Here is an 8322-nt window from a genome sequence, read left to right as displayed (position 1 = left end):
TATACCTTATCTTGATTCCTATGACTGGGGAGTAACAAATTCTATCAGGATTCTCTCAAATCCTTCTGTGTTTTTTTTTTAATTCCCACTGCAGTCACCCAGCTTAAAATCTCATTATGCCAAGTGAAGGGTATTGCCATCTTTATTCTGGGCTTTGTGTCTTCTGTTATTCCACTCTTCAATTTCTCCTGCTGCTAGAGTAATCTTATAATAGCTATCCTTTGTTTAGCTCTCTTTTGCTTAAATTGCTTGAATTATTGGCTTAAATAAACGGATTACATTATTTACCACATAAAAATAAAAGCCCTTTCACTTAGCATTTAGGCCTTCAATGGAAAAGACCCAATGAACTCTTTTTTAAACCTTTATTTTGTCCATTATTTCCCACCTGCCTCTATACTTCCTTCTGTAAAAGGTCTTTGAAGAATTCACTTTGTCAGATCTTTCTGAGTAGCCCAGTGGCCCCACTCATCTGCCAACAGATAACTGGACAAGGCGTAGACAACTGACCCAGTTAGACCAATCACATCCTCTGTCCAAGGCATTTAGACTTGGGACAAAACAGCTCAGTTGGTTGTTTCATTTTACTAGTAATGTTGATGCACGAGTTTAAGGCTGTCATTTCACCACAGCTGCTTGAAGCCTATAGATGCTGAGAGCTGGACAAAGGAAGCACTCTGAAGAGAAGCTAGAAAATAGAACCAAAATCTAGAGCCCCAGAAAGAAAGAGAATGATGGGAAGTAGATGCCTTGATTATAGAAGGCACACCTGCTTTTAGTTCTCTACAGCTATGGGGCATAGCTGGTTGGCCTGCCCTTGGGTTCCATGAAGTACTCTAGTTCTTATAATAAATCCCCATTAGCTTAAATTTGAGTGAATTTCTGTTTCTTGCAGCTAAACAGTCTCTGACTAATAAATATTCCTTAGGGACAGCCAGATCAGCTTTCTGCCAGGCCTGAAATGCATCTTGCCATTTCTCACACCATCTGTCAGAAAGACTCTCAACTTTCATTTTCTTGAATTCTTCGGTCTTCACTCCAATGCCACTTCTTTTATCCACACTCTGATCATTTCCTTCCTCTGAAACCAAACAGCTTTCATCAATTCTGCCATCTGAAAGGGTCAGGAGAATCTCCAGAATTGACTTCTGATCTACTGGCTCTCATATAAATTGTACAGGAGAGAAAAACCAGGACAATCTTCTGCTTTGTTTTAGGAGGAGGAGGAGGAGGAGAAAGTGAAGGAAGAAGAGGAGGAGGAGGTAAAGGAGAAGGAGAAGGAAACCGTCTCTCACTCATATTTAGGGACTAACTCATTTTAAAAAGTAGGAGATATTTGGGGACATTGAACTATAAACTTCCTGTCCTCATTTGGCCAGTGCCTGCCTTTAACCCTGCCTCTTTCCTGAAACCTGATTTTTAAGGTATTTTAGTGATGTGATCCCAGGAACTCATCTTAGTGGTGTTACAGTTCTGCAGTGCACACTCTCCCAGGTACACTGTCCCTGGGTGAATGGGAAGGGCACATGGTTCCCTCTCCTCTTGTGTTATGTAGCCCAACTGGCCACTTTGACTGCCATCTCCCACTAAATGTGCTGCCTACTATCACCTCACGGTCTCTTTCATTACCATTATTGTTCCATGGGCTCCTGCTCACTGAATATATGGTGCTTTGAATATTTCCCCCAAATGATTTAGTCAGCATTGCTTCAAGCTGAAACTCATTTTCCTTCTATTTTTATGAATCTTGGTTTGTGCTGCAGAACAATTTCTTTCTTTGTTTCTATTTTTCTCTTAGCTTGCGTGTTAGAAAAGCCTGCTGACCTTGTACTTCAAGTATCTGGCCGTGGTTTTGCCCTGACAGCTTTTCAGTATACTCTGGACAGGTTTAAAACTGGCTGTGGCAGTAATTTCTTCTTCATCAGAGGCCTCAGTTGAAGAAGTCTCATTTGATTGCAAATATTATTCTGATTCTAAGATTCATTATATTTGCAACTTACTTTTTTTCAACATTTTTTTTCTTATTGGTTTTAGAGAAAGAGAAAGGGAAAGGGAGAGAGAGATAGAAACATCGATGAAAAAGAACATCAGTTGGCCACCTCCTGCATGCCCTTCACTGGGGATTGGGCCCACAACCTGGGCGTATGTCCTGACCAGGAATTGAACCAATGATCTCTTTCTTGGTGCATGGATCAACACTCAACCACTGAGCCACACTGGGCCAGCTGTAACTTGCTTTTAAAAATTACTTACACAGTCATTAATCCAAGTTTTATTTTTATCTTTCAAATAAGTCTCTAATTTTATAAAAATCATATTAAAGGTTTGTGATATGATTTTTCCACTTGTTCTGTTGGGGGCTGTTCCCACCGTGCCGATTGGTCTAGAGTTGAAATATTATTCCTGAGTACTTCTTATTGACTTCATGCATTTGGGAACCTGCCTGTCTTGTCTGAGGCACCTGTCAGACCCTCTTCTTTATCAGAGCTCCCCTTTCTGCTTCCTCCTCCCGATCATCCTGTTTCTGAAATTCTCATGTCTGTGATTTCCAAATTCTTTCTGAAAAATAGTCATGAAATCTATGGCATCTAAACAACTGTTTTATCCAGACTTCTAGATGCCAGATTTCTATTATGTGATGCTACCGCCTTCGTCATAGCTGGCCAATCAACCCAAGTTCAACTATTTATCCTTTTCCTTTTGGAAATTTGAATGGAGAGATACAGGAGTAAGAACATCATGTTTATATGCTTATGGGAACAATTTAGCAGACAACAAATATTTATGAGTAGAATCTAATCCAAAAATGGAGAAATTAGTTTTGAATATGAGTGTGGATGTGCCATCTATTGTAACGGGAAGGGGAGTAGTGTATATGGGTGCAGAGGCTGGTAGGTGGGTGTAAATATGTGTGATAGTGTGGTGGGGGTGTTGGATATTCTCTGCTGGTTGTTTCTACTTTCTCAGGAAAGTGGGAAATAAGTCTTTAGTTGAGGGTAAGGATGGGTGAGGAGATGTTGAAAGTTAGAGAAGAAAAATCTAATAGTTGTACAGGAGATCGGAAGAGTGGAGTGAGTCATCATTTGATTGCCTGCCAGAGTAAGGCAGGCAATCCCACCTGGGATTCAAGATCACACATTTGATGTTAGTGTGTATTTTCTTCCATTATGGTTAATGGCACAGGCATAGTTTGGAGTAATCAAATAATTAGAATCCAACATAGAATTGAGCTACTAAGCATGTATGAGAGCAAAAAAGTAGTTAAGACAGTGGTTTTGATGACTGACTAAAGAACTTAGCTAAGTAAGGAGAGAGGATCTCAAGGGGGCAAAAAACAGTAACAGGGTAGTAGGAGCAAACGTTTGGAGATGTCCCTTAGGTCAATGTATTGTATAGGTTGGTGTCTAGATGAAATGAGCCAGAAATTTAGAAAATAATGGCCAGAGATTGGGAAGCAAGCAGAAAAGATTATAGATGCTCTTTAGTTATTGGTAATGAAAGATAACGTGGAATGAGTGACTGAGGCTGGGGAAGAACAAGATATCTGAAGGGAAAGAATTAAAAAACAAACAAACAGAGGTGAGGGTATTGGAAGGATCATCTATGAATATAGAAATCATGAAGAACAAAGGCAATCATAGTACAAGAGAGAATGACAATGAACCAAAAGAACAAATCATCAAGAAATGAGAGAGAATGGCCTAGGTGTTGGTAGATGTAAAGAGTAATGGGGGATATGGCTTAATGTCATGTGATCACAGTTGGGGGAGTTCTAGGGAGAAAGGAGCAAGAATGGTCTAACAGTGGCAATGGGCAACAGCCATCACACTCTAGGCTCAGTGGTACCAGCTTGAAGGGAGAAAAAACATTCCCCACCTGAGAGCACAGCAGAGAATGCAGAATCCTCGAGACTGTGAAGCTTACATCAAAGGAAGGGGAAGTGGGCATCCATAGAAGAGGTTGATGGCGAGACACATAGCTAGATATGCTTCAATGGGTCTTGGTTTCTGCCTGTTGATTTGGCATATTTTTTAAGAGAAATTTGACTCTGTCAAAAGCCTCGCAGTTTGGACAGTAGTTTATGTGGTCACCCTATTATAAATAACCCCTCTGCTTGGCCCTTTATGAAAATCCACAATACAAATCTACATTTTTCAAGGTAGTGTTAGATTTATGGTTCGCTTAAATACCACTCTTTTTTTTTTTTTTTCATATGAATTTTTATTTATTTTTTTGTTACAGATATTTTACCTTTTTACCCCATTGGCACCCCCCACCCTACCCCCCCTCCACCCTGTCCCCGGCTTAGTTGTTCATGTCCATTGGTCATGCATACCTGCATATAAGTTCTGTGGTTTATCTCTTCCCACTCCCCAACCCCCCACCCCCTCTTCTGAGGGATGTCAGTCTGTGCCCTACTTCCATGTGTCTGGGTCTACTGTATTCCTCAGACTGTTATGTTCATTATATTCCGTATATAAGTGAGATCATGTGGTATTTGTCTTTTTCTGCTTGGCTTCTTTCACTTAGGATAATACTTTCCAGGTCCCTCCATGTCGTCTCAAAGGATAAGAGATCTTTCTTTCTTACCGCTGCATAGTACTCCATTGTGTATATGTACCACAGCTTTTTTATCCATTCGTCTACTGGTGGACACTTGGGCTGTTTCCAGATCTTAGCTATTGTAAATAGTGCTGCTATGAACATGGGGGTACATATATTCTTCCTGATTGGTGTTTCAGGCTTCTTAGGGTATATTCCCAGCAGTGGGATCACTGGGTCAAATGGAAGTTCAATTTTTAATTTTTTGAGGTAGCACCATATTGTTTTCCATAGCGGCTGCACCAGTCTGCATTCCCACCAGCAGTGTATTAGAGTCCCCTTTTCTCCACACCCTCGCCAACACTTGTTGTTTGATGATTTGTTGATGGCGGCCATTCTGACAGGTGTGAGGTGATACCTCATAGTTGTTTTAATTTGCATCTCTCTGATGATTAGTGATGTTGAGCATTTCTTCATATGTCTCTTGGCCATTTGTATGTCCTGTTTGGAGAGGTGTCTATTCAGCTCCTCTGCCCATTTTTTAATTGGGTTCTTTGTCTTCCTTTTGTGGAGTTGTATGAGCACTCTATATATATTGGAAATTAACCCCTTATCTGATAAATCATTGGCAATGATGTTCTCCCATGCAGTGGGTGGCCTTTCCATTTTGATGATTGTTTCTTTTGCTGTGCAGAAGCTTTTTAGTTTGATGTAGTCCCATGTGTTCATTTTCTCCTTTATTTCTGTTGCCTTAGGTGATGTATCAGTGAAAATTCTGCTCCGTATGATGTCCGAAATTTTGTTGCCTACATTTTCTTCTAGAATTTTTATGGATTCACGGGTCACATTTAAGTCTTTTATCCATTTTGAGTTTATTTTTGTGTATGGTGTAAGTTGATGGTCTAGTTTCATTTTTTTGCATGTAGCTGTCCAATTTTCCCAACACCATTTATTAAAGAGGCTGTCTTTACTCCACTGTATGCTCTTGCTGCCTTTGTCAAATATTAATTGAGCGTATTGCCTTGGGTCTATTTCTGGGTTTTCAGTTCTGTTCCACTGGTCTATATGCCTGTTCTTGTGCCAGTACCAGGCTGTTTTGGTTATGGTCGCTTTGTAGGATAACCTGATATCTGGTATTGTGATCCCACCTACTTTGTTCTTCTTTTTCAAGATTGCTGTGGCTATTCGGGGTCTTTTTTGGTTCCATATGAACTTTTGAAGTATTTGTTCTAGTTCTATGAAATATGTCGTTGGTATTTTGATGGGGATTGCATTGAATCTATAGATTGCTTTGGGTAGTATGGACATTTTAATGATGTTAATTCTTCCAATCCATGAACAGGGTATGTGCTTCCACTTTTTTATATCTTCCTCTATTTCTTTTTCAATGACCTGTAGTTTTCTGCAAATAGGTCCTTTACTTCTTTGGTTAAGTTTATTCCTAGGTATCGTAATTTTTTTGGCGCGATGGTAAATGGGATTATTTTTTCAGTTTCTCTTTCTGTGAGTTCATCATTGATGTACAAGAATGCCGTCGATTTCTTGACGTTAATTTTGTATCCTGCTACTTTGCCAAATTCATTTATTAAGTCTAATAGATTAAATACCACTCTTAAGTAAGACTGATTACTTGAGCCCCGACTACTGTGTGGATTATAAAAGCACTTCTTGTGACATTTTAAAATTAGAATTTGTCCATTTTTATTTGATTTTTATAGAGATAGTTTAGGGTCTTCCAGCAATGAAATAAAAGGTAAAACAGGTCTAGAGACAAATAAATGCATTTTTATACTAAACTGGAAGTTGGAGATCTAGCGAAAGCTATTAGTCTTGCTTTTGATCTTAGTCTGGGATATTATGTTAAAAAGGATTGAAGCTCACTCAAATTCGTTTAAGCAAAAGGGGAAACTGTATTGGATTTCATTGTATTTTTCTTTCCAAGGGCAGAAAGTGCAACTGGGCATCACATTGGATGTGTAGTGAGAACTACAAACTAACTCATCAGAGGCCAAAAGCTACATTCACTCTCTGTCTCTGCCTCTGTCTCTCTCTCCTTTTTCTTTGTTTCTTTTTGGGAACTCAGTCTCTCACTCTATTCCAGTCTTCCATTCCCTGCTGACTGGCTTTCTTCTGTTCCATGTATGACTCATAGTCACTGTTCTAAAAAGGTTCTCAGTCTCTAAGTAACAGTATACTCCAGATTCAGCTTCTAGAGTTACTTAATCCGTATCTCTGTTTCTATACTGTAAGTTATTAGAAGAGCTTGTCTGATTAGCCTAGCTCAGCTCATTTCAGTGGTGCATGTGGGCCACACTTCTAAACAGTCGAGTGTAGGATTAGGGAGGAAATACAGCTTTTGGTATACCTATTCATTTTTTAAAGCACTAATTTAGCATTTATTATATGCATAGTGTTGTGCTAGTCAGTGTGTATGTGTGTTTGTGTGTCTGTTATTCATATGATGTGTGCATGGTATGCTTCTGTGTGTGTACTGGAAGCTAAGTTTCTAGGGTAAGTGGGGTTTACCAAGATGAATAAGATGTATCTGTAGCTTACTGGGAAAAGAGAATAAAGAAACATAGCTAACATGTATTGAATACTTTCTATGAGCCATTGGTTTTTGCTAAACACTTCATATACATTATATCATTTAATCTCACAAAGCCATATGGACATTATATTAATACCCATTTGTCTATGTCACTTGCCTAAGCTCATGTTAAAGCACAAATATGAACTCAAGTCAGCTTGTCTCCCAAACCTAGGAATAGTCTGCAATATAAGACCAACTATGTGTTCAATGATCTGTTAAAGACAGAGGTATTATGGAAGCAAAAAGGAAGGCAGAAATAATATAGGAAAAACAATCAAGGTAACCAATGCTTACAGAGCTAATTAAGTGTCAGGCACTGTTTTAAGGCACTAATACTGTATGTTGTAACTCATTTAACCTTCATGACCATTCAATGAGGTAAATACTATTTTACCCCTGTTTTAAGGATGAGAAAATCGAGACACAAAAATTTAACTTGCTCAAGGTCATAAAACAAACAAATGGTAAAGTAGGATTTCGATCCAGGCAGACTGGCTCCAGGGAATGTGCGTTTTTCTTAATTTTTAAAAAACCTTTTCATTTATAAATAATTTTAGACTTAGAGAAAATGCAAAAATAGTACAAAGTTTCCATATCCCTTTCATTTGGTTTACTCTAATGTTAACATCTTGCATAACCATAGTGCACTTATGAAAAATCAGGGCATAAATGTTGGTACAATATGAACTGAACTACATATTTTTATTAGAAGTTCCCCCATTTTTACCTCAACATCCTTTTTCTGGTCCAGTATTGAATCCAGGATCACATATTGCTCTTAGCTGTGTGTCCTTGGTTTCCTCCAATCTGTAACAGATCGTCATTCTTTCCTTTTCTTTCATGAACTTGATGCTTTTGAAGAGTACTGCTCAGTTATTTTGTAAAACATTTTCAATTTTGGCCTGTCTCAGAATTAGATGGAGGGTATGCATTTTGGGCATGGATACCACAGAAAAGATGGTGTATCATTTCAAGAGGAAGCTAATGTCAATATTCTATCACTAGTGACATTGATCTTACACACTTGGTTATGATGGTGTCTGCACTTGGTTATGATGGTGTCTGCTAGATTTTTTTACCCTAAGATTACTATTTTTTCTTTGCAATTGATAAATACCTTGGGAGATATATTTTGAGACTATGCAAATATCCTATTTCCTCTCGACAAAGGACCTGGTCTTAACTAC

The sequence above is a fragment of the Molossus molossus genome, unplaced genomic scaffold, assembly GCF_014108415.1.
Source record: "Molossus molossus isolate mMolMol1 unplaced genomic scaffold, mMolMol1.p scaffold_m16_p_5, whole genome shotgun sequence".
NCBI classification, from domain to species: domain Eukaryota; kingdom Metazoa; phylum Chordata; class Mammalia; order Chiroptera; family Molossidae; genus Molossus; species Molossus molossus.
This window is presented reverse-complemented; position numbering follows the sequence as displayed.